Source organism: Capra hircus, chromosome 10 (assembly GCF_001704415.2).
Source record: "Capra hircus breed San Clemente chromosome 10, ASM170441v1, whole genome shotgun sequence".
NCBI lineage: Eukaryota > Metazoa > Chordata > Mammalia > Artiodactyla > Bovidae > Capra > Capra hircus.
In genome coordinates this window covers 72,065,363-72,093,047 of record NC_030817.1, presented here as the reverse complement: position 1 = coordinate 72,093,047, position 27,685 = coordinate 72,065,363, and the positions used below count along the sequence as shown (strand labels likewise).

General features: G+C 35.6%; 1 protein-coding gene and 1 pseudogene across 1 annotated transcript in view; both read right to left on the bottom strand.

The window, feature by feature from the left end:
• The window catches only part of DPH6 (diphthamine biosynthesis 6), a 193,307-nt gene that overhangs the window by 129,907 nt on the left and 35,715 nt on the right, over positions 1 to 27,685 (bottom strand). The gene's annotated exons all lie outside the window — the stretch shown is intronic.
• LOC102171158 lies at positions 6,920 to 8,012 on the bottom strand (annotated as a pseudogene).

Sequence of the window (27,685 nt, the reverse complement as noted above, 5' to 3'; positions counted from 1 at the left end):
ACCAGAGCAGTTATTTCCATTATTAACTGAAAATACACTGGATAACAACATTAGCTGGCGAGAATTTAAAAAAAAATCATGTTAGAATTTTCAAGTGCTGATGATTATAAATATCTGAATCTTTAGAAATATTAGATGGTTAAATTTTTAACTTTTTCAATAAAACTTCATATTTTGAACAAGAAATTTCTTTTTTCCATCGTTCTTCATATCAAAAATTATCCACCAGTAAATTCAACCAACTTGTATCCATTATAACAATTTCATATAGTCTAAGAGTTTCACACTCAGTTCATGATTAAAACAAACAAAGCAAAAAAACAAACACAGCAGCAACAGAAAGAAAGCTACTGTAATCTGATAAAAGTGTTCACAAAAAGCCCATAGCAAGTTTCTTCTTAACGATGAAATACTAAAGGCTTTCAGTCAGATCAGGAATAAAACTGCCATTATTCTCAGGTGATGTAATTATGTACAAAATCCAAAACAGTTAACAGAACACTATTAGATTAATAAGTGAGTTTAACAAGATCAATCACTATATACATACAAGGTCAATATTCAAAATTAAAATTGTATGTCTATAAATCAACAACAAATAATATGACACCCTGTGTTATGGGCTGAATTGTGTCTCCACAAAATTCATATACTGAAATTCTAAACCCCAGTACCTTAGAATGTGACAGTATTTGGACATCCTTAAAAGAATATGGTAAAATCAGGTTACACAGGGGGATCTTACTCCACTATGACTATGTCTTTATAAGAAGAGTAGGTGTTTTATACCTTATATTAGCTCACAGATATACACACAGACACAGGGAAGACCACATGAAGACATAGGGATAAGGCCATCTGTAAGTTAATGAAAGAGCCTCAGAATGACACCAATCATACTGACACCTTGATCTTGGACTTCTAGCTTCTACAAACTTCTATTGTGTAAGCCATTGACTCTGTGGTACTTTGTTGTGGCAGCCCTAACAAACTAATAAAACATTGGCACTAGCATCAAAAATACTCAAACACAAATCTAAAAGGATCTGCAAATGACTTCTACACAGAAAACTTTAAAACATTAAGAGGAATTAAAGAAGACTCAAATATATGGAGGAATATATTAATACTATATATTACTACTATTCACATTAATTGATATAGTATTAATGCAGTATTGATGCCAGCTCTCTTCAAATTAATTTATAGATTCAGTATTGTTTACTTGCTAAAGTCGTGTCTGATTCTTTTGTGACCCCATGGACTGTAGTCCGCCAGGCTCCTCTGTACATGGAATTCCCCAGGTAAGAATACTGGAGTGGGTTGTGATTTTTCTCCTCCAGAGATTAAATATAATCCCAATTAAAATCCCAGCAGAGGACTCCCTTGGTGGTCTAGTGGTTAAGAAACCATCTGCCAATGCAGTGTACACAGGTTCAATCCCTGGTCCAGAAGGATTCCACATACCATGGAGCAACTAAGCCTATGGGTCACAACCACTGAGTCTGCACTCTAGAGTCCCCGAGCTGCAACTACTGAGCCCACATGCCTAAAGCCTGTGCTCCGCAACAAGAGAAGCCACCCCAATGAGAAGCCCATGCACAGCAACAGAGCAGCCCCACTTACCAAAACTAGAGACAAGCCCAAGTAGCAATGAAGACCCAGCACAGTCAAAAATAAATAAATTAAAAAATTCCAGATTATTTTTGTAGAAACTGGCAACTTGATATCTAAAATAGCTGAAAAACAGTCAAAATAATTTTTAAAAAGGAAAAATGTTGGAGAGATTTCACTACCAGATATAAGAATTAGCATAAATTTGCAATAATTTAAAAAGTGTTCTAATGACATAAAAAGAAACAAATGAACCAACAGAATAGAGAATTCAGAAATAGATCCACATATATAAGGTCACTTACTTTGTGTCAAAGATGACAATGGGGTATAGTGAGGTCTTTTCAAAACACAATACTGGGATAAACGGATATCCATTTGGAACAACAACAAAAATGAATCTTTACTCCTAGTTCACATCATACTCAAATCAAGTTCAAGTGTACATCTAAATGTGTAAGTAAACAATAGCTTCTAAAAGACTGTATAGGAGAATACTTTTCTGACTTTTGGGTAGGTAAAGATTCCATTAACAGGGTACAGAGACGCCTTGCACGTGTGCTGTTGCTCTTGCGACCCTATGGACCATAGCCTGTGAGGCTCCGCTGTCTATAGGATTCTCCAGGCAAGAAAACTGGAGTGGGTTGCCATTTCCTCCTCCAGCAGGGCTTCCCTACCCAGGGATCAAACCTGCATCTCCTGCATCTCCTGCACTGGCAGGCAGGTTCTTTACCACTAGCTCTACCTCAGAAGCCCACAGAAATGCCTTATCTAATCAGAAAAGAGAAACTGATCATCTGAATTTTTTAAGCAGCAGAGTAGAAGACATGTTTCTACCACAGAATAAAAGATATCTGTATTATAAAACCTCTGTCTGACAAAGGACTTATATCAAAAACATAAAGAACTCCTAAATTAATATGAGAGAGAGAGAATCAAATATGAGAGAGAAAAGTTGTGAACAGACTTGGCTGGGCACTACCCAAAAAAGAATATCAAAATGGGCAGAAAAAACATATAAAATGTTTCAATCTCAGCAGAGAAATGCAAATTAAAATAATAATGCATAATATTATATGCCACCAGAATGACTAATATTTTTTAAAGTGGTAATGCCAGTGCTGACCAAGACATAGAGCAACTGGACCTCTTATACATTACTGGTGGGAGTATAAATTGTCACAACCATTCTGGAAAACTATATAGTAATATTTACTAAAGTTGAACATATGCATACCCTATAACCTAGCAATCTGACTTCAATATACATTTCTAATAGAAATGAGTCTACAAGCACACCAAAAAGATATATACAAAATAGTCATAGCATTTCCTGTAATAGTCCCAAACTAGAAAGTGCTCAAGTGACCATCCACAGCAGAATGAATAAACAAAATATAGTATTTTTATAAATTGGGTTACTATGCTGTAATAAAAGTACACAAGTTACTGCTTTGTGCAAACACAGAAGTATCTCATAGACATAAAAGGGATCAATAGAAGGCAGATATAAACTCATAAATACTGTGAATCTAATTATTTCATGTTTAACAGTAGACAAAAATAACCCATAGTGACTAAAGCCAGGGTAGTGGCTACCTTTAGTGAAAAGAGAGTAGTAAATGGGAGTGGATAGAAGAGAATTACTAGGGTGCTCTTTTGTTTGCCTTAAAATATTCTTTGGAGCCTTAAAATAGTCGCTGAAGTAAATCTAAATTTTAATCAAACTTTTTAATTGAAGTAGAATGCATACATAGAAGAGTGTATCAAAGTGGACAGCTTGATGAGTACTTACAAACCACCCACATAACTGCTACCCAAATCTACCCACTTCAGCCTCTTCACACATCACTCTCAACATTCACTGTCAGCACTGCAGCTATAATACCTTTCTCTCAGCCTCATAATATTCACCAGGTTTCTCTCCTACCTGCTAGGGACCTTTGCTCATGCCCATATGTGGAATGCAAATGCTCTTCCTTGTCAGCACTTAATCAGATACTGTTCAGTATTTCTTACACTCAAACTTCACTTCAAGGAAGCCTTTCATAACCTCTGACCAGTTTAAATTCCTTATCACCACCTCTTATACTTCTCCTTTGTAGAACTTGTTATAGCTCCAATTCTATGTTTTAGATGGTTTATTTTATTAATATCTATAGATGCTAATAACTACTTATGTAATTAATTAGTAATTAACATAGACATCAATTATAAGATGCTAAGCAGATACTCACCATTATACTCCTAACAGTAAGCATAGGGCCTGTCACACAGCAAGTAGTCAATGAATATTTGTTAAATAAATGAATGAAAAGAAATTTGATACAATCAGACAATAAAATAGTATGGAGTTAAGAAATATATATTAGTGACTTTTCCTTTATACAGCAGTTTTTATTTTTGCTGATGCTCAGGAGTGAATTTACAAATATTTACACGTTTTGGAAACCATCACTGACACCAAGATACAAAGTTTTCCAATTGAGGTATAATCAACGCTATGCTCTAAAATGTGTTCCTTTTTCATTTAGCAAATTTTCTTGTACTGGGAAGGGTAGGTACTTCTAAATTTTTCATAACTATATCCATAGTCAGAAGTTGAGAAAACAGAGCTCCATAACATGGGTAACTATTGATAGTAAAACCAAAACAAACAAAACCTCAAAGCCTCTTTTTAAATCACTCTTTATATTCTCTGGAGAAGGAAATGGCAACCCACTCCAGCGTTCCTGCCTGGAGAATCCCAGGGACGGGGGAGCCTGGTGGCTTCTGTCTATGGGGTTGCAGAGTCGGACACAACTGAAGCGACTTAGCAGCAGCCCTAGCAGCTATATTCTTGTGGGGAAGGTGGGAAGGGAGGGAAAAAAAGAATACTAACCTTATCAATCTATGAAAAGTTTAATCAATTCTCAATATGATGTACAGAAAAAGATGACTCAAAATCATAGTTAGAAATAATAAAACCAAGACACAAAACTGTCTTCAAACTTCAGTTAACATTAACCAATGTCATTCCAAAGCTATTTATTCAAAAGCACGAGGTATTTTTAAAAAAAATTACTATTCTACTAACATTACCCAATAGTGTAAAAATAATAAAATAGTTTAAAAACACCAAATACCACACACGTGGAAGAAAGCAGACCAAAAGCTTGCCATCTGTTAAAATGGCCTATTGCTGACTGGTACAGAGCTGTATTCTTTTTTCAATACTAGAAGGAAGCCTATGCAACATGAGCTCATCATTCTGCAAACTATCTTTTTTACTTGCTATAGGTTGAGCAGATACAAGACTCTTTAAACCCAACACATGGAAAATCATAGTTTAAGAGTTAGTGCCTTCTCTCTCCTGAGTTTAGAAGGGCTTAAAATAAATAAATTAATTAATTAATGGGGCTTCCCTGGTGGCTCAGCTGGTAAAGAATCCACCTGCAATATGGGAGACCTAGGTTTGACCCCTGGGTTGGGAAGACCCCTTGGAGAAGGGAAAGGCTACCCACTCCAGCGTTCTGGCCTGGAGAATTCCATGGACTGTATAGTCCATGGGGTTGCAAAGAGTTGAACATGACTTAGCGACTTTCATTTCAGTTCTTAAGTTAAAAAGCCCCTGCCCTTAATACCATATCATATGTCTTTCTGACCATGCTCTTGGATGTTTGTAAGGTCACAGAGAGGCCTGTCACAAACATATCTAGAATGATAAAATGTTTAAAAAAAAACAAACTTTCTGTTTGAGTTACCTCATTTTTAACAGCAAAGTCATGAGCTTACATGAATACTAGTTTCTCTCTACCCTATCCCTCATTCAACCCTTCCTCCCTACTCTCAGTTTTAAAAATAAAATCACCTCTTGGGAGAAAATTAGAGAATCCTTTTATTCCTTGTCTGAGGAAATGGCAATCCACTCCAATATTCTTGCTTGGAAAATTCCGTGGATTGAGGAGGCTGGTAGGCTACAGTCCACGGGGTCGCAAAGAGTCGGACACGACTGAGCAACTTAGCTTTGCTTTGCCATAAGAAACAGATTTTTGCACAGGCTGTCATGTTGTTATCAGAGCATACGGCTCAAGTTATTTAGAACTTTTCTACTCATTCCCCTTAATCCATCCCACATTCTCCCACTTCCCAGGATATACAGTTAAGAAATGGCTGCCAGTGGGAAGTACATGCTTCACTGTTAATGGGAATAGGCCATCCTACTGCGGGAGTAAATAACATCTGATCCTTAATGATTCTTATGTAATTCCAAACAACAGACACTTCTTAATACATTGTAACTTTTTTCTTCACTATGCCAAGTCTAGTATCACAATCTAGCAGTCCAATTAATGCAGTGGAAATTATTCCATTTTGTTATATTCACTTTTAGTCTCAATTCGTATAGTTGTTTTTATATAGACGTTGTCAAAGTAAGTGTAATTTTTTATCTTGTTATAATATATGCATCTTTATGTGTTAATATATAAGGCTTTAGCACTGAAATATCCTACTGGAATATTTACTGGGATATACTATGGCACAAAATATCTCTTTTAATGGGATAATTTGTTTAACCATTGCCATAATATTATACCTTTTTTTTTTTAGATTCAAATGGATCTACTTTACTGTACAATGGCTGTATATATATGTGTATGATGTTTTGTGTGTGTCTGTACACGCTCATGCAAGTACAGATACAATTTTGAAAACACAATTATGTATTACATATGTATATATTATCCATAAGATGTATAAAAAATGTAGTTTTACTCATGGAAATCAAAAGTTACTATGATCATTAACACTCCTTGAGTGACTAATGTGCTTAGCACTTTATAGAGTTTTTCTCCAACTCAGCATAAATCTATAGGGTTGGAATTATTTTTTCAGGTTACAAAGGAAGAAGCTGAGGTTCTGAGAATTAAGTAATAATGACCAAAAACATGGTTATTGGGGCAGCCTGTTCTTGCAGCACAGGCTGGCCTGCCCAGGCTCTGGGACATAGCGATCTGATGAAAATGCTGCAAGTCTCACCGTCAGTTACTCATTCTCAGCTTCTCTCTCTCAAGTGGCATTACACCCCACTTCCTGTTCTCTGTGAAGTGCACTGGCGGCTGGGCGGGTCCACTTACCCCAGGCGACCATTTCTATTAGAGCCGAGGGAATCAGTGGCACATACATATCTCCTAAGCTCTGGCCGCTGAGAGGGCCTAGAAGCAGGGAGATCGTAATGGCAGTGGGAACACCAGCATTCAGATCTTGGTTTTCAGATCCCATTCTCCAACGAAAGAACAAAAGCTCCATGGAGAAGTGTTTGGTTTCAGGGCTGGATATGATGACGAGACAGGTGGAGAATCCCCCGGGCCATTAGCAAAGTCTTTGAGTCCATTACCAGGTACAGGAGATGCAGGAGGGCAAGGAAGCCTGCTCCTCTGAGGTCTGTGGCTGGACTTGTTCCCTGAAAGCCCAGATCTTCCCAGTGGTCTCCGTGGAGGGTACAGTCAAACTTGGAGCCAGTCAGCTTCTTATAGATGGTCTGCAGGACTCAGCCATGCATGGGGTCTTGGCTATCCAGGTCACACTGAGCAATGGTCAAGACCAAGTCCTTTTCTTCACGGAGGCCTTGGTGGAACTTTGGAGGCCCGAAGAGGTAGTGCCGGAGGGCAGCGAGCCCGGTCCTTTGGATGGTGGGCTGGATTCTTTTCTTAAAGGAGAAGAGGTCCACTGTCTGGAAATGCTGTAGGGCCTCACTGAAGGAGATGAGCCACCCAGGCTGGTCCATGCTGGCCCGGCTCCCTGTCTCTGGGTGGATGCTGTCCACAGCTTCCCATTCTTCTTGGGCTTGGAGGACTTCTGTACTCACAACACTGGGCTCCCAGCCGTTCGCCTCTGCTGTCAGGGCCTGGAGGATGTTGTGGTTCTTCAACTCTGAGATAGCAATTCCTCTGAAAGCCAGAAGAGCACTGCTGTCCTTGTCACATAGTGGAGAGGACCCAGCAGACACACTTTCAACCTGTCCATCTCTTAATTCTTTCTCATGGAAAGAGTGAGAGTTTTCATTCATGACTCAAACTCATTTGTTCAAGTGATTTTTGTCCTTGGGCTCAGAAAGGAGTTTAACAGGTCTGAGATTAGAAGCTATGGGGAGAGCCTGGGATTTGACTGTTCTACCATTGCCCTCCTTCTTGGCAGTCGTTCAGACTAAGAACAAGAAAACAGTCCCTGTGTGCCCTCACCAGGGTGGAGGTTTCTGTGAGTCCTGAAAGAAGTCCTTGAGGACTCACTCTGAAGTCCCAGCCCTTGGGAAGATGATTGGCAGATATGGCGACCACAAGCTCAGTGAGGCTGTTTTATTACTGGGCTTGAATTGAGTTCAGCAGTGTTGAATCATGACCAGCTTTACATGCCTGCTAGTGATCAGTTATGGCTGGAGCCCCGCCAGGACTCCAAGAGGGGCATTCACGATCACCGGTCATCCAGCGAGTCCCCGGCAGAGGGCAGACCACAACCCAGGTCTCCCGTCTGCCGGGATCGGGAGTCTCTCTCGGTCCTACAGCTCTCAGCCTTGTCTCACCCCAGGGCGACCATTTCCGCCCCACATTCCTCCTCCTCTGACCCCCGCCCGGGGATCGGGGCTGAGTCCCGGAGTTCCCAGTTCTTTGCTGTTGGGGTCTCGCAGCCCCGCCGGGCTCCTCCGCGCAGGAGCGCTTTTGTACCTCTTAATTAGAGCAGCAAGTTCTAGTAGTTTGCTCTTCCCTGAGAAAGCTCTATACTTTTCTGTTTTCCTAAATTTGTCTCTTGCCAGTTCTAAAACCCTAAATAATGAGCTTGTTATTCTCATACTCCTTTCCAATTCCCTTTGCTCTTGACAAATTTTCTCTAAAGATACTATGACCAGAATCTTAAGAAATAGTCTAAGGGCAGAACTTATAGAACTTGCATTAAATAGAAAGGCAGGATGCTCTCTCCTTTCTTCCCTTCCTCCTTCTCACCCCATCCTTCATTTCCTCTCTCCCTTCCCTTTCTTTCCCTACCCAAGTTATTTTTCTGATGATTATGAGACTTAACTTTCCTTTTTGGTTACAAATACATTTTATGCTGATATGCATATCTCCTCTGTTCCAACTACCAAATTTGGACCTAGTACAAATTTTATGAATGACACAGAATATAGGAATATCTGTCCCCTATTCTGTGCCCATGGAAATATGGGAAAAGGTGTAGATATGAAATAGTAATTTTTCTACTGTGTGTTTTAAGAGGAAAGTAGGAAAGGAAAGAGTTAAGAGAGAAGAATCTGCTATAAGGATAGAGACCCCAGGGTCTTAATGTCAACAGCCTGGCTGTCATAGCCAAAATCATTTTATCAATAACTGAACTTAGGTATTAAAGGTGACACTTCCCAGGTGGCACTAGCGGTAAAGAATCTGCCTGCCAATGCAGGAGATGTAAGAGATGTGGGTTTGATCCCTGGGTGGGGAAGATCCCCTGGAGGAGCACATGGCAACCCACTCTAGTATTCTTGCCTGGAGAATGCCATGCTCAGAGGAGCCCGGCAGGCTACAGTCCCTGGGGTCACACAGAGTCAGACATGACTGAAGTGACTTAGCAGGCATGCACACAAGTATCAAAGAAAATAACTAGTCACAGAAGCAATGGAAATCACGTTTGTGGGTCTAGCAGATTCTTGCTCCATTACTTTCTGGCCACTGGGTATTTGGCAATTGTGCCTGGGAGGAGGCGTCATGCTGGGGAGCTTCCCATTTAACTCAGGAAATACCTTGCCAAGATCTGCAGCAGTGTCAATATAAGCAGGAATAAGATTCCTACAATAACATACCCATAACAACCAGCTTGCTAAAGCAACCATTCGGTCTTCTGAATGTCAACAAGGTCACAGACTATAATGTGGTTTCTTAAGCTGATAAGAGGTAAAGCTAGTTTTAAAATTGTCATATTTTTCTAGGTTCACCTCTATCATGAATATGAAGAACATTTCAGCCCTATGCTTTAAGTCTCTATTTTCCAGGATAATGAATGTATCGTATACATCAGCATACACCACAACATAATCAATATCTTAACTGCTCCATAAGATGCTGATGGATCTCAAACTAGGAAGACAGTGATGGGCTCTCCTTTGATCAGAAACTTCCTATTCTCAGTCCTGAATCTTATACTCTCCATGAGTCAAATCATATTGTTACAGTCAATGAACAGATCACTGATGGCTATGCTCTCCATTTTGCAAATGTTTTCAGCATACTAACAAAGAGCTCAATATGATCCAAGTCAATTTAATTTGATATTCAGTACCCTTTCTCAGAAGTGCATTTGCTGGCAATGCAATCCAGTGATCACGGAGAATGATAGTGCAAGGGTTATTTTTATGAACAAGTATATATTGATCTAGGGGTCCTTGTCGTGATTTAAATAATAATTCAACCTATCATTCTGTAAGCAGTCTTGGTTATTCCACTACATACTTGTTCACATGAAGGCTAAACTCACACTGCTTTGCTTACTGGCATTTACTATTCACTTAACAAATAACCGGGGTACCCAAATATAGACAAGGCACCATGCCTACTCAAATTGTCCAGCATTTTGTTTGTATTAGGAATACACTGTAAGCCACCATATTTTAACATGTACTTTCTTTTCATGATATTTTTTAATATCAACTAAAACAAGCTTAGTTTGATTATGCATTATATGCATTTCTTCATTCAAAAGACTGTCTACTATTTCTTCCATTACTTTCCCCTGTCTCATTGCCCATTCTCTTTTCAAAAGACATTTACCCTAATTCCATAATGATAGTCAACAACAAGGGGCTTCCCAGGTGGTGCTGGTGGTAAAGAATACACTTGTCAAAGCAGGAGATGTAAGAGATGTGAGTTCAATCCCTGGGTCGGGAAGATCTGCTGGAGTAGGAAATGACACCCCACTCCAGTATACTTGCCTGGAAAATTCCATGGGCAGAGGAGCCTGGCAGGCTACAGTCCATGGAATGGCAAACAGTTGGACATGACTAAGCAACTGACCATACATACACAGTTAACAACAACCATAATAATTACTTAAAATATGGAAAAATATTAGAAGCTTAGTCATCTGCTGAGACCTCACAAATTACATCACTTTCTGTTGAAAACCATGCCCTCTTATCTTGTTTTGAACAAAGTGAGTCTCATTAACGCCAGAGCAGCCTTCCTATTAGCATGAGTATTTAGCTTAGTCAAAAACTCAATTAGTTCTCTAAACTGCTAAGATGGGTTAATTTCTAGCAAGTGATATGCTTCCTAGAAATTTTCATCATGTTTCACATAAAAGATAAAAAACAGAAAAGTTGGTTTACATTACAACTTTTTTTCAGCTTCCTGGTGAAAGACAAAGGCTCAGTCTCTGTTATACACAAAGAAAAATTTCTAGGAACCATAGAGTTGATTTGAGTACTGGAAAAGTCAGTCTAGTTGTTTGTTCCGTTGTTTTTTTAATACATAGAATAAATACATTACTGAAAAATTAACCCTAAAGTAAAACTCTGTTCATACTTTTCTTCCTTCATTAAGAAACTTCTGAAACTCAAGTTTTTACATTTATCTTATGGAGAAAAAGTAGGAAGCCATGCTGGTTTTAATTCTGTTCATATACTTTTAGGGGTGGCTATATTTTAAAATAGTTCTCTGTGATTTCTTAATCAAGGTAAAAAGGACTATTCAATGGGTCAAAGACATTCTTAAGCCAGACCCTAACTCATCCAATTTAAGTTTAGCATGTAACATTTTCAAGGTCAGTTCAATCCTTACACCTAGGCAGCGAATATTCTTTACTTCAGTCTCTCATTTGATGAAGTTATGCTTTAATTTTCCTAACTGGAAAATGATAAAAAACAATGGCTTTAAAATGCTCATTTAGAGAAAAAACTTATTTCTTCAAACTCTTCTTATGGAACTGAACAATTTAAAATGTTACTTTACGGTTTTTTATATTTATAATTAAGATACAGCTAATTATTGATACATTGGTACCAAGACATCATATGAATCTGTATACTTAAATGAAACAGTCCATGAGTGGAAAATTATTGAGTTTGGGAGATAGCTATATGGGTATTCATAATATTATTCTCTCTAATTTTATATATGTTTGAAAATTTTCCTCATTTCAAAGTTAGAAAAGAAAAAGAAAAATTAAGCATTAAATAGCTACCAAAATACCACTAGAGTCTCTACATTACTATTTCCAACCACTGTTCTATCAACAAATAATTGCCCATTCAGTTTGTTTTTTATTGGTGAACCCAAACTATAAGTTGTCAATTTCTCAACAGTTAAAGAATAAGTAGTTGACATTGGGATATTTACTCATCCTTTGTAATATAAATTAATATAAACTAAGTGACAATATTTTAAAGATTATGCTCTATTATTAAAAATAGGAAAATTGCTTTATAAATTAAATATAGGATAGCATTTAAAGAGGAATATTTGAAAAAATAAAAGTTATTTGGAATAACTCTTGAAGAAACTTATACATAAAACAGAAAAACTGCAACACTATGTTGTTATGCAGACATTTATTTAATTTATGTTGATAACTCATTTTGTTTTTAATTCATTTAATAAGGCCTTCCAGGCATCTATTTCTATTTAGGATCATTAATACTAGAGTGGGAGGACTATTTGTTTGAATCTATGAATTGTTTTATGATATGTGATTTTTTCATCACTGACATAGCTAAGTGACCATCGTAAAATGACTGCATCATCTGTTGTTTGTTGCCGAGAGGATATAATCTTTGAGCAACTGCATTCATTTAAATTCATACTAATATTGCATTCTTCCTTCTGAAGCATGAAAGGTCATTCTCACTTTTTACTTAGCAATTGTTATCTGCCTTGGTTTCTGGAATGCTTTATTTATATATTCCATAATTAAACTTATTTATTACTTAGACTTTGGAGAAGGCAATGGCAACCCACTCCAGTACTCTTGCCTGGGAAATCTCATGGACAGAGGAGCCTGGTAGGCTATAGTCCATGGGGTTGTAAAGAGTCGGACATGACTGAGAGACTTCACTTTCACTTTTCACTTTCATGCACTGGAGAAGGAAATGGCAACTCACTCCAGTATTCTTGCCTGGAGAATCCCAGGGACAGAGGAGCCTCGTGGGCTGCCATCTATGGGGTCACACAGAGTCAGACACGACTGATGTGACTCAGCAGCAGCATTACTTAGATTTAAGTAAATAAGATATTTGCTTCCTAAAACGTGACCTTACCTACTAAATATCCCTAATTCTTCTCAATTTAAGTGAAGTTGAATTTTGAAAACTGTCCCCTTATCAAATTTCTGATTTCTAACCATGCATGGCTCTGGGTGGCTTGGGAATCCTCAGCCCCCTTTTCCATTCCCAAAAGGAGCATTATAAATATTTAAAATTCTCCTTAAATCCCTTAATAACTTCCATCATCTCCACCCACTAGAGGTAAATGGTCTTACCTCCAAGACAACAGAGAAAAATAACAAACAACAGGTAGTCAATTATCATTCCATTTCTCCTTTCTAAATATATCTATATCCTTCTGTCCAGAGCTAACCTACAAACATGTGCTCTTCACACCATCACCCTCCTATATCTTCCTGTATCTCTTTCAGTTGCTTGGCCTTCAATAACATCTCAATAGACTTCTTCTTCTTAACTTATAGACATATCCCAATCTCTCTCATCTCACAAAACTCATTCCTTCTACTGATAAGCCATTTTTTTTCTTTCTTATCAAAACATTTCATGGGGCGTGTAGGGAAACAACTCTCAATTCTATATAATAGGATAATATTAATAATAATACTTAACACTACATTAACTCATTCAATCCTCACCACAACTCTATAAGCTAGGCAGTATTTATCTCCATTTTATGGGAAAGTAAATTGAGGCACAAAGAGGTAAAGTGACCTGCTTAAAGTCATCTAGCTAGTAAGTGATAGCTGGGAAACCAGGTACCAGAGCCCAGGTTCTTTCCAATTATGCAACACTTCATCCCTTGGCTAAGCATATTTACTCACGTGACTTTATTAGTTACACACTAATTATCACTACCATCAATCTATCCGGTTTTAATTTTTCCCTAGTTTCATTACCTTTTATGTTGAGATACTTTGATTTCAATATAATCAAAAGACCTAGCCTCCATCTCTTTTCCCCCTATGCTTTGTCTACACTGCTACAAAATAAAAATCTATCCAATATGCTTTTCACCTTACAAACCTTCAATGACTCTCCATCACCTACAGAATAGGGTCTTCAAACTCTTTAGCAAGACACAGGAGACTCTTCATAACCTGCTCCAAAATTACCTTCTCACTTCTGCTCCTGCAATTACTTATATATATCCTCTAACCATCACACTCTGAGATGTGTTTACCATGCTTGGTCACATCTTCTGTTGCACATCGAGAACCTTCTCTATGTTCAATGAACCATTTGGGAAGTAATTTCTTCATTCTCCCTCAATGAATCATTACTGTATTTTCTGAACTGCCTCTCCTTCACTTTCCCCAGGTAAAGCTAATCTCTCTCTCTTACTTCTATATTACCAAAATATTTGTTGGGTTTTTTTAAACCTCTGTCATCAAAATATAACACTGTACTGTCATCAGTAGTAAAGACTATGAGCTCTTAGAGAACTGGAACTTTCTCTTTTTGATATTTGTAATCAGTACCCAGAACAGAGCAGTCACTCAGAACATATTTGATAAATGAATACATGTAGCTCTTTTTTATTATTCAAAATCAATGTGCTCTGGATATAGGAATATAAATGAATACATCATAGGAGACATCATAATCACTATTTACCTATAAAATGCCTAAAAACCTAACAATATGCAGAGAATATCTTTGTTCAAATAGTGATATAAGTATAGACTCTTTCTTGAAGTGCCAGTGAACAAAGAACTCTACCATTTACACAAGCAATCTTTAAGAGATAAAAAATACATAAAGGCAAAAGAAGTCGGAAATGTTAGGCCTATCTAAAAGCCACAAAACTTGATCATAAATGACCATCATATTATAAATAAGCTACCCACATGAACCAAACAAACACTGAAGTTTTAGTCTCAATAGTTTTTCTTGCTGCTCTAACTCCTGCGTGTATAACATAAAATATTTTGGCACTTGTATGATACACCATGGCATTTATTAAATGGTTTACTAAATTACATTTATAAATCACGGAGGCATCAGTTTACATGCCAAATGCTTACAAGTTGTGGGGTGGATTGAAGCTGCTTCACTCAGCCTTAAGTGGAGGAAACTCATGGCACAGTTTTTGCTTATATGAGTAAACTATTGCAAGAAGATCTTTACAGAAAAATTCAGCCAGAAAGCAATGTGATTTCCACTATGTTTTAAATAGCAGTTTCCTCTGCAGGCAGTTCCTTTTAATTCTACTGAGAGAAAAAAAAATGCAAAGGTTACAAAATAAGGTGATGAGAGAAATGGAAAGTAGTACAAACAAAACAATAATGAAATATTCAGAGCAGTTTAGTTACTTACGCTACAATGAAGTCGACTTAATGTGTCTTATTTCTTTAAAAACTATTGAGTATCTCACTGAGAGTTTTTTCCTAATTTATAGTACATTCTAATATCAACAGTCTCTGATGGCATTTAATAATATGAGTGGTCTTGAGTGATTCTGATCCTGAAGTGACTTCCTTATACACTAATGTTCATACATAGGCTGGTCTAGAGTTCAGAGTTCAAAATAATTCAACTTTTAATACATACAATGAAAAATTACACCTAAGTCACTCATCAGAACACAAAAGCAACATTAATATTGCTGTTGTAGACTAAACAAAAGCAGGAGTAGGCAGTCTTTAAAACTTTTACTGTTTTTCTAGCCTCCAACAGGAAGAGCATTTTGGAAATACAGGGCTCATTAAAGAAGCCCTTTAAACTACTGTTGGAACTCAAGATTTTTGCCTTATACAGGGAACTCTACACAGAGATTTAATGATCGTTCTTATTTATACTTGTCAGTATTTTAAAATTTTATACTCTACAAAGAACAGCTGATGTTTGACATTGCAACTTCATTGTTAAAAGCATAGTATATCAAAGCCCAAGACACAAAAAGAGAAACAAAACTGATTTGTTAAGTAAAAACCTTATCATGTACAGTTTACTTTCCTTCCTGCATCACCAAGTCTGTATGTTTATCTTACTTGCAATTTATGGACTAAAACTCAAATGAATTAAAATTAATTAATTAAAAAAAAACAAATGCAAATATTAAATCACCAAAATACAAGAACAAAAACAAATCTCTAGGAATGCTTAAACAAAAATTTTGGAGCTTAAAAAAGAGCTATTTGCAAGCTTTCCTGAATTAACAAAAGGGCAGGTAATAATGATGGCTTGTATGACAATATTGTCTTTGTTAGTTTAGCCCCAACAGAACTAAAGATTTCCTGATTACAACTTGGTAATCTAAGTCAACTGAAAAGATTTCTGGGGAAGGGAAACAAAGAGGAGTCTGAGTGCTAGCATTTAAGTGGAATGTATTACCTAAGTTTATACTCTTCATTGTGGGACACTGTAAATAAGAGGGGCTCCTACTTTGACAGCCCATGCTAGGTCATGACCTGAACTCACTGTACTGGTGTAAAAGAGAAAGTTCTGCGGGACTCTCAGATTTGCATGCTTCTCTGCTTCACCTTGACATAGGGCCTTACAATGGAGTGTTCACTCTGTACTCTATCTCATTGTCAAGATTTTTAAACAGTTGCTTTTTTATTGTAATGAGCCAATTATGAGCCAGTCACTCATGCAGTCATTAACAATAGATTTTTTAAATTGCATTTTTAATGAATTTTATTTTGGATAAAAGCCCTTAAAAGTACCTATGGCAAAGGGTAATCATACGCTGAATTAACAGCAGAATCTGTTTAATAATTACTTGTCTTTTATTTACTACAACAAAATAAATTCCAGTGAGAACGCTAAAAAATTGACAGTGTCAGGGAAGAAAGGTTGCAGGGCTGGAGAGAGAGTTGTATGCTGCTAAAAAATAAAACTGAAAACATGACTTTTTCCTTTCCTAACTTCAATACAAATAAAATAACATCTTATCAATATAGACCTTGCTCTATATTTAGAAAATAATGTTATTAATATTTTATCCATAAGCTATTGAAAATGCTTAATATAATTATAAAACAAGCTAAACTGAAAAGGGAAAAGAGGCTCATTTCAAATTTAATGTGCTCATTTCTAAAGTTGAATATACAGATATTAGTTTTTTAAAAACTGTGTTGTTTAAACAAAATCTATAGTGTAAAAAACTTCATTCATTTCAAAAGACTTTCTATGCATGTATGAATGGAAATGTCCTTGCTGAAGATAAAAAAAATGATCTTAATGAAAATGTGAATGTATATTGTTTGTGATCAGTCAGATACATAAATGTATTTTTTTAGGTTGACTCTATTGAAACCTCTTAAGTCTTAATCATAATGAAGAGCTCATTACCAAATGTGACTTAATAAATCGTTAATCAGTAAGTTTTAAAAATGTACAGTGACACTAGAAAAATCTTCTCATTGGGGGCCATAAATGTCATACTTTGGATAGAGTAAAAAAAATAATTCATTCAAATCACTCATTGGTGCAAAGAGACAAAAATTACATATATGTTCATATATACACATATATATTTATATATGTATAAGCAAAAGTATTCCCAGAAAAACTGTCACTATACACTGATTTTGTTAAGAAAATAAAAACTTTTTGGAATGTTCAAGGTTTTAAAAACATTGCATTTTCTGCCTCAAGAATGGGCTGACTAAAAGCATGAGGCTCTGCAGACTCTGGTTAATTAATCTGCGGCTGAATGACAGCGCGCCTAGGGGCATGGCGCTGGCATCCCACACAGGGTCCCAATGTGCTTTAAGCCTTGGATAGCTACATACTGCACGCCAAGACTTTGCCCAACAAATAGCAGAGAGGCCTTCAGAGCCTTTCTTCTTCTGTCTGAAACATTCCATTAATTAATGTAATCTCTCTTTATCTTAAAGTTTTAATAAATTTAGGTGAGGCAAAATCAACACATCTATTGCACTGAATGCTACAACTAGTTGCCCTAAAACTTTTCTTATGTACTCCAAAGGCTTCTTCACAGAGCATAAAGAAAATGAAAGCAAAAAATAAAAATAAAAATGTTATAACATATTTAGAAATTTTTAGACATGCTATGTGATCTATAAAATATACAAATATTTGTACAACCTAATGTTTAAAAATTCAATTAAATGAATCTGGTAATTTCCATTCTACCAGACTTTAAGATTTTGTTATAAAAATATAAATCATATATCCACCCCAAAATACTTCGAAAATTACTAATACCTAGTCTTGAGGAAGGTGAAGCTGTTTTTTTAGCAACAGGATACAAAGGACATTCTTCTAATCCCTTTTACTGCCAGAACAAAACATCTTTCAAATCAAGATAAAATCACTGCATCATGAATGTTAATATCATTCTGAGAAAAAATAATACCTTATGACTAGAAAAGACTATCCCTTTAGGGAGAAATGTTGTGTTAAAGTGGATTATTCTCTTAGTAGTATAATAGAATAGTTTCTACCTAGTCTCAGATGGAAAATCAAAATCTGCATTTAAATGGAAATATTTTAAAACAGATAGGACAAAAGGCTAAAACCATAAGGAATATCTCCATCCCTACATTTCAAAAATCCAAAATGCCTCATGAGAACTTTTCTGTATGGTACAGCTTTAAGATTTTGTTTGTATGTTTGTTTCATTTTTATGAAGAGCTTGCAGAGTAACATAATTTCACAGTTCTGTGATTAACACATACTATTTGTGCATATTATATCAAATTCACAAATTGGTGCAAGAAGTAGGGCCACAAAATTTTTACTATTACAAGAAACAGATTTATGGTTTAGGTTTATGCAGAGTTAAGAATGAGTTCTCTATTTTCTTCCTATTTTTAACCATGCTGTTTTATATGTAATTCTTACAAGGCAATAGCAGTTTGCTGAAACCAAATAAAATCTGAGTTTCTTCAGCATTGACTCAAATCACCACCATGGTTAGAGTAAAAAGAAAGCAAAGTGCTAGGCAATATTATAACAACTGCTCTTTGCAACCTAAAAGATTATTTTCAGCTCTTCAATAGTTGGGGCAATTTTCTTAAATCCTGAAGGAGCCTGACAGCACTGCACATTTCTTAAAGCTTGCATTTACTTTTACATTATAAAACAATAAAACAGCAGGGTAATGTTCATGCAGTTTAGAGACTTGTAACATTACCGCAAATAATTCTACTGTATTATGGCAAAACATAAGCTTTTTAAATGTAAGGCTGACTAAAGAAAGGGCAATCTATATTCATTGAAAGTACACAGACAAATAAGGTTGAAAATGTAACATAAATGTTGTATCTAGTTCTAAAATAATATTTGCAAAAGGTTGAAAAAAATCCATGCTGGATGAAATTTTTTGTCATAAATTAAAATACAATTAATTTCAAGGGTGGTGCTTATTGGCAAGGGAAAGGCTTCTCTCCTTTCTTTGAGTTACAATAGACTACATGGCTCTGCCGCCTCAGAAACCAACTACATTAGGTAATTTGAGCATTTTCCTCAACATTGTTGTAAACCAAGATACTCTACAATTACCAGCTTCAAATATGCAAGCATTCTGATGGTAGTCACATTTGACTACTGGACTCTAAACAATAGGTCAACATGCAAAACTTGGCCATACCATCTCCTTTCCAAAATCAGCTCATCAGCTCTGAAATGTTTTTATTGCAAGAAGCTGCTGGCTTTTGTACAGGAAACTGTGTGGATCTCTTTACTTAAAAGATATACAAATAGAAGGCACCTTATTAAAAAGTGTAATAAGAACAAAAACTCGTGCATATGTACTGAACGTTTTTCTCACTTTCAACAGGTAATTCATTTCAATCCAGTTGTCCATGATTCTCCTAAGGGATAACCATAGGGATGAAAAGAATAAGAGCATTTATCTGCAGCAACCTAATTCTCATTTACAATAGAGCTTCCATGCCTGCTCCCAATTCCCTACCTAAAGCCCTCATTCCCAAACCTTCCAACAGAAAAATTTTTAACTATCAGTGGGAAATGATATAACAAAATCTAATCATTAAAAGTAAACCTTGATACATATCATCATTAATCTAAGTAGCAAACTAAATTTGGGAAGCTGTATATGGGACATCACAGAAGATCTAAGACTCATGGATATTTTAAATCATCTGCTTTACAGATGCCTAGAGAACAATTGGAGAAACATAGCAAATTATGATTTAAAAGAAACTACCTCTACAACCTTGCAGATACTAGGCTTTTAGAGCTAATGCTTGAAGAAACAGACGTTTAAACTCAATACTCCTGTCCTAAACGAATGGTACTCTCAGTTATTAGATAAGCAGAGTCTAAAATCTCACAATTCTAAGTGTGGCCTCGCAACAGCAGCAATGGCATCACCCAGGCATTTGTTAGAAAATCTTAAGCTCTTCCCAGGCCAACTGAATCAAAACACGAATCTTTAATAATTCATCCAGATGATTTATCTGTAGTTTGAGAAGCTCTGGTTTAAGTTTTCCTCATTCCACCATTTATTATTCACTGAGAGACATAAAAGAACAGAACAGCTTATACCCATGAAAACACATTAATATTAGAGATGACCACAATTTAAATAATAAAAGAGAAAACGGGGAAAAAGCAAGTAAAACAAATAATTAAATTAGATCTAGAAACTGCACTCTTTGCTTTTAACACTTGAAAATTCACTTATATGTGTGGATGTGCATGCACAGACACATGTGAGAGGAGAAAGAGAAAGAGAGAAAGGAAAGGGAGAATGAGAATGAGAGAAAAAAGACTAGGGAAAGAATGGAACCGAAAGAGCATACATAGGGTGTAGATGTAGATATATTCAGGGCTGAAAAGTAGACGAAACAAAGTGAGAACCCAGCAGGTTGGGTTGCCCTCTTCTTAACCACTTTCCCACACACTCTCTCTTACACATGCCCAAGACAGGGTGGTGGGAATGTTTTTCATCTCACTACCAAGAAACCATCAATAAATTAGCATTAAAAAGCAAAATATGTCACAAAAACCAGGATTCCCTAACTATATTAAAAACAATGCAAGTAAAGATGAAAAGAATTAGTTCTGAGAAAGTAAAGAGACCAACACCACAAGGTAACTATAATACTAAAAAGGTGATTTAATATTCTTTTTCCAAAGTCTAAATAATCATTCAGAAATAAGTACCATAAAATAAACATTGTTTTATTCTTACAAATGAATGCACTATTGTTACTGTTACTATTTCTATACTAAAACAGTAAATTTAAAGTAGTAGCACTATAATTTTTATTGTTCTTAATCACATAATAAAAATAGCGAACAATTAATAACACAAGTTCTAAAAGAAAGAGAAACATATTTTCTATCAGACATAAAGTAATGGCTTAAACCTGCAGTAATAATTTGCAGAGTGTGAGGTTTACCTAAAATATTACATTTGATTTTAATGTATATATGTATATACATACATCTAAAAAACTAATCTACTATGATTAATCCAATATTTTATCATTTATTTAATGAGAGAAAATACTGACAAACTTGATGATACCAATAGCAAATAAACCAGTCGATATCCAGGAGAACATAATGGTTAGAATACAGAACTTTCTGGGAAAAAAAATGTATTATGATTAATGTTACATTGTACCAGTTAATAATAATGTATATGTCTACATCTGTGTCTGTATTCATCCACATGGCACATTATTAGTAAACGGTGTACTAAAATTCAGCTCACTTTGCAGCTGATCATCTATCGAATATAGCCCCATTAAATCACTGAGACGGACTTCTCACAATAATAGAGGGAAAAAAATCACCCTGTGTCTTGCATTTCATGACTGAGCTGCCCTAACACATATCTTTCTAGTTTTACTCCAGGAAAAAAAAAAATGCAATAAAAGATGGGCAGGATCCTACTCCCAGCTTGTATTCACCAAATGCCAGGAACTGTAAAGACCGGATTCCAAGTTGAGGTTTCAGATACTTATTAAACAAAGAATCAGAATTTCCAAATATAAATAATACATGTACAAACAGGTATACTATTTATTAAATCAACTAGGCAATTTATATCAATGGTTTTAAAAATAATCACATACTTTGATCCATTAATTCTATGTCTGAAAATCTATCCTAAGGAATTAATTTTTTAATGTAGACAATAATTGATGCACCCACATCAAAGTGCTATTATTTATAGTAAAAATTAGATTCAATCTAATTTACAAAATTAGGGAATCATTATGGAAATTATTATACAGTCACATGATGGAATGTTAAGTAGTCATTAAATTATATTCATAAAGAGGTTTTAGTGACATGAAAAATCCTCCTGATATTTTAAGTTAAAAAAAAAAGTGTTGTAAAGTTATCCACAAAAAGTGTACTGTGTATAATTATATATGCATTTATATGTATGGATGTGGAAAATATGTCAAAATATTAATGACTCTGAATGAGTAAATTTTGAGTAAGATATTTTCTATCCTTTTGTATGTGCGTATTAGTTGTTCAGTCGTATCTGACTCTGCGACCCCACGGACTGCAGCCCGCCAGGCTCCTCTGTCCATGGGAATTCTCCAGGCAAGAATACTGGAGTGGATTGCCATTCCTTTCTCCAGAGATATTTTAAGTATTTTTTTTTAATTTAATAATCAATTATTTTAAATATCGAAGAAAATTGAGTAATAATTTAGATTAAAAAGCAAGATATGAGAAGTAAGGGTGGGATAAGGTTACTACAAGGTTCAGTTCAGTTTGGTTCAGTTCAGTCGCTCAGTTGTGTCCGACTCTGCAACCCCATGAATCACAGCACACCAGGCCTCCCTGTCTATCACCATCTCCCAGAGTTCACTCAGACTCATGTCCATCGAGTCAGTGATGCCATCCAGCCATCTCATCCTCTGTCGTCACCTTCTCCTCCTGCCCCTAATCCCTCCCAGCATCAGTCTTTTCCAATGAGTCTTTTCCATGAGGTGGCCAAAGTACTGGAGCTTCAGCTTTAGCATCATTCCTTCTAAAGAAATCCCAGGGTTGATCTCCTTCAGAATGGACTGGTTGGATCTCCTTGCAGTCCAAGGGACTCTCAAGAGTCTTCTCCAACACCACAGTTCAAAAGCATCAATTCTTCGGCGCTCAGCCTTCTTCACAGTCCAACTCTCACATCCATACATGACCACAGGAAAAACCATAGCCTTGACTAGATGGACCTTAGTCGGCAAAGTAATGTCTCTGCTTTGGAATATACTATCTAGGTCATGAGTTTTACCTATATACATCATTGTATTGTCTAAAATATACACAAGTAACAATCTGAGAAGAAATTATATATGCTCAACAGCAGGAAGGATCAAGCTACTCAAAGCTGAAGACAAAATTTCTATATAAGTATAAACACTCAAGACCTTCACCTGAAAAACAAGGCCCTTGATATTAACCTAAAATTAAGGTTTAAATGACCTAGTCTTTGACAGAATCTAGCCTATGACAGCCCTGAAAAGTACCTAAAATTAATGAGATGATGCTTCCATAAATAATGGGGCGAGGTAGTTTCTGGCTTTCCACAGTAACTAATTTAAAACAGTACATAGTGTTGAATTAATGACCCCAAGATACACTGAATTAGAAGTCAGATCTAATTTTAGTATAAAATCACCCTTGACTTTGGCAAAACTAGTACTGTGATAGAAGAAGCTGTTAACATGTCATTATCTGCTGTCCATTGTGGAGCACCAGGACAGGTAGGAAACTTAGAGACTCTAAATCGGTTAAAAAGAAATGACTAAATTATAATCAAAAGTATAAGTTAAATCAAGGTTCATAAGTATAATCCACAAACAGGCCCAGTTAGAGCAATACTGAGCCTTAAAGACCACAGGACTCTTAGGTGAAATTAAGTGACAGTGGCAGACAAGGAAAGATGAACGCCAACTCATGGAACAAAGGTACACTACAAAGAATATGAAGTATTTTTTAAAAAGCTAAGAATTCATTACAAATAATAATTCTGATGAATACAGAACAGTAACTTTTTCCTTTAAAACTCCAAGTGCCAAGTCCTGAGACAGGTACTGTGCCTTAATCATCTACACGTCTAGCAACTAGAAATAAATCTGGTAAAACAAGAGAAAAAATAAATGTGTATTAATGTTCTACAATTCACATGTATAAACATTATGAATAATGGTTATATAGTATGTGACTTCTTGTCTTTGTATCTCTTGCATTAGTCATTTTATTGAAGCTCAAAGAAAAAAGAGAATAAAATCATCTGAGGAAATCCTCCTCATATTGTTTTCTCATATAAAGTTTTCAAATTCTAGTGATGTGACCGTTTTCTGTTTACAAACCTGTCTAGGCAATTAGTTTTTAGTAGCTGGGCACATGAAAGACTCTTTAGAAAAACTGAACCCTGGAAAACATTCAATCAATTCCAGTGGTATCGAGCTAAAGCAAAGTGAAAAACAGACACAGTGAAATGCATACATTTTGACATCATATTCACCAAGGTCAAAGCAATTCATACCTAACGCATAAAGAGGAAAGACAATTAAAGACAAAATAAAGAGTAGCAGAATTTCTACCACACTATACCTAAAGACACAGAACAGCATGGTTAACTTCTCTAAGAACAAGATCAACAGGTAACAATGATCTTAAGTTAGTTAAGAGCAATGCTCTATTGCTCCAAAGCAAAAAAAAAAAAAAAAAAAAAAAGAAACATTATACTTTACTTACTGGTGAATAATAATGATAATAATGTAATAGTTAACATTTACTGAGGTTTCCTCTATGATCCATTTTAATGTCCCGTTAATGTTCATGACAATCCTATGACGGTAATATTGCTAGCCCCACTTTACAAATGTGAAAGCCAAAGTGTAGAAAAATTAACTAAACCAAGGTCATACAGCTAGCATGTAGCAGAGCCTGGAACACAGACAAGTCTGACTACAGGTCCTCAGTTAGCCTTTGGAAGCAAAACATGCCCCATCATTTCTTGTTACACACAACCTTGGCTTTCTGAAATACATGTAATTATGAAGATATCACCGGTCATCATTAAAGCAAAAAGGGAAAATACACAGTGTAACGTACATGCATGGTAAGTCGCTTCAGTCATGCCCGACTCTTTGCTAACCCATGGACTATAGCCCATCAGGCTCCTCTGTCCATGGGATTCTCCAGGCAAGAATATTGGAGTGGGTTCCCATGCCCTCCTCCAGGGGATCTTTCCAACCTAGGGATCAAACCGTGTCTCTTATGTCTCCTGCTTTGGCAAGCAGGTTCTTTATCGCTAGCGTCACCTGGGAAGACCATACAGTGTAACAGGGGCTGTCAACTTCTTTTTAATCTCCAAACACTGTCACAACATATTACCCTTCATCACAATCCAGTGAGAAGCTGAAGAGGAAATAGCAACCAGCTAATCCTGATATACCCACCTTAAGAATTCCACAGTATACATACACATCTTTTTTGTAAGCAACAGTACTTATGGTACCATTCAGATCTTGCTGAGGTTCTTAAAGATCTTTAAATAAAATGTATATTCAAAGATTTTGGCCACATTCCTCTCACACAAGACTCATATTAAAAAAAATCCATCGTATACTTCAATAACAACTTATAATAAAGAAAACTGAATTAATAAAAATTAAAAAATGCTATTTTGTCTCAGGTTTAATATTCATTCAGCAATGGCAATGATCTAGTCTCACATTCTACCACCTTGAAGAAATTTAAAGAAGGATTTTTTTAAGAGGACTGCTATAAAATTATCATTGACATTTTAATTAAAAAAAGAAATGTATGTAGAATAAACAGGACATTTCTTCTAACAGTCTGCAGTGGCTGCACCATTGCTTCTTTGTACAGTCTGGGTAAATTATGCGGGCTCTCACTAGACAGAGCAGCTGTATTTCACTGTCTTCAGTAATGTAATCTACATTTATCATTATTTTAATTAAGCAGATTCTTAATTTGGTACTTTCATCGCAAAGAAAAAATACCTTACTCATTCCTTCTTGGTAGACAGCAGTTTGTCAGTCTTGTAAACCAGAATTTAATTTTAAACATGTTTCCTACTGCAACTAGCCATTTTTAAAAAGAACTACCATATTTGGTTTATTAAGAGCTTGCTCATTTTCAATCTATAGGCTTAAACATTCGTTGCTTCTTTAGAATGATTTAAAAAAATGGTTTTGTAGTTATCAATGTTAACCTAAATTATATACTAAAACCAATATATGCTTTATTATAATATTAAATTTAAGGTTATTCAAAATCAATATGAAGCACAAATAAGAACTTTATAAGAAAAACAGCACTTTACAAAATGTTGAGAAAATTCAATCCAGTAGCTCTTTGAGAAAGATTATGTTTATAATCAGGTTATTTGAAATGCCCAAATATTTAGCTAAATCTGTCACTGGGGAATATAGCCACTTTTAATCATTTTGAAGACAAGTTTTGAATTTTTAAAAATTCATTTATGATTATTATTTGTAGTTATCACAATTTGACTTTAAAGAATTACAGTTTGACTTTAATAAATTACTCTAGAGGTGTGCTTATTTTAAGTGGTTCACAGAGAAATAGTTACTGTAATATCATGTAACTACATAAAATTGCGTATTTTAGTACATAAATCTTGAATTTTACATATCAATTAAAAAAAAGGCTTGATGCTAATTTTTTTTTTACTCAGCATACATTAATTGAGCACCTTTTATGTGCCAGGTAAAGAATTAAGTGCTTTATATTCAAACCAAAGTATAACAAAATTTTTGCACAAAAAAGTAGGGTGTGTGTGTGTGTCTGTGTGTACACACACACATATACATTTATGGTACAGTGCCAAGTGATTTTTAAAGTTTGTTCTTTCGAAGGGGAGGGTTTTTAGTCCCCCAAGTCCACTTTAACCAGAAAAGCTCCACTTTCATCTATTTTTACACATCTTTTTTGTAGTTGGGTGAAGAGAGCAAAAGCCATTTACTACAAAATAGAATAAGGGCTCTAGACTACCACTAAGAGCACAGGTAAATGAAAAGTATCCTAAATGCTCCCAGATACACTGAATGGAAACAATAAAAGATTCCTTTTTTTGAGTTTCATTCATCATCAGCTTTCTCATGTTGTCAATATCGATTTGTGGGTAAATATCTACTAAAGTAAAGTTTATAAACATGGTCTGTTTAAGAAATTTGGGGAGGAGGTCTGCAGGGAATTGAAAGTTAATGCACATCTCACTTTGTCAGTCCACATTACCAAGGAATACTATGCCAACTTTCAGATTCACATAAATCATAAGTTATGAGATCAGAACTTTTAAAGAAATCTATAGTACATTAAATGTGTTCTAGATTTATACTAAAATTTCTCCAGGTAAGACAATACCACTTACCTTCACACTGGGATATTTGGATTATGGTTACCATCTGAGCACGTACAATGCCTTGTCCAATTAATACACATTATCTCTCACCCCTTACAAAATCCTCAAAAGATAAACTATTTTCACTCCCATTTGGCAGATGAGAAAGCAGGCTCAGAGGTTAAGAAATGTGTTCAATATTATATAGTAAATATAGGAGAAGCTATGATTTGGGTCCATGCTTTTTTAATTAAAACACTCTCAAAAGTTAAACTTTGCACATGTAATTTTTCTCTTCTAATCACAGCTAAATATGATACCTTCTTTTACTATCATTTAATAGCTTTAAGTAAAGTTGTTTTACAACAAAAAATTTAGCTATCAACCTATATGATCAAATAGGTAACCAAAAAAGAGAAACGAAAATCTAAAATTTAAATTAATGCTAATGAATGAAAAATAATTTAGTCATTGTATAACTCCTTTAACTTGAATTTAAATAATGTCACGTATAAAGCCTGGGTAACCCAGTT